Here is a 703-nt window from a genome sequence, read left to right as displayed (position 1 = left end):
AAATCAGAATGTACAAAGTGGCTATAAGGATCACAAATGTAGTGCAGTAAAAATATTAATATTTACTGTTGAAATGTAGAATACGTTAGCATAAAATTGAAAAGAAAATGATCGATGAGCTTAGGAATGATGAAAGCCATCATTTAACTGGATTTGTGTCATTTCTATACCGGCAAGTCATGATCTAGCTATATCCTTCCCACCCTGTCGGTGTCCACTGAAAAAGCAGCAGCGCCCTCTGCTTTTGTAAAGAGAAATGAAAAAAACACAGCACCTGGTATTCCCAGGCGGTCTCCCCCATCCAAGTACTGACCAGGCCCGACCCTGCTTAGCTTCCGAGATCAGGCGAGATCGGGCGTGTTCAGGGTGGTATGGCTGTAAGCAAATATTGCGCCTACCAAGGGCCTTTTAAGATACACTATCACCTGCCTTTGCTCTTTCGTCTATACAGGGAGAGCGCCTGCAGATTTGCCAGACACACTCACAACTTTTAAATGTCAAATCAGAATGTACAAAGTGGCTATAAGGATCACCAAATGTAGTGCAGTAAAAGATTAATATTTACTGTTGAAATGTAGAATACGTTAGCATAAAATTGAAAAGAAAATGATCGATGAGCTTAGGAATGATGAAAGCCATCATTTAACTGGATTTGTGTCATTTATACCGGCAAGAAGTCATGATCTAGCTATTTCCTTCCCAC

The 703-nt window shown here is 40.5% G+C and overlaps 1 pseudogene; it reads right to left on the bottom strand.

Annotated features, from left to right (window-relative positions):
* Positions 1–262: 262 nt before the first annotated feature.
* On the bottom strand, positions 263–383 carry LOC129115104 (5S ribosomal RNA; annotated as a pseudogene).
* Positions 384–703: the final 320 nt, after the last annotated feature.

Source organism: Anoplopoma fimbria, unplaced genomic scaffold (assembly GCF_027596085.1).
Source record: "Anoplopoma fimbria isolate UVic2021 breed Golden Eagle Sablefish unplaced genomic scaffold, Afim_UVic_2022 Un_contig_6947_pilon_pilon, whole genome shotgun sequence".
In the NCBI taxonomy this organism is placed as follows: Eukaryota; Metazoa; Chordata; class Actinopteri; order Perciformes; family Anoplopomatidae; genus Anoplopoma; species Anoplopoma fimbria.
The sequence above is the reverse complement of the archived record's forward strand: the minus strand, read 5'-3'. Positions and strand labels throughout refer to the sequence as shown.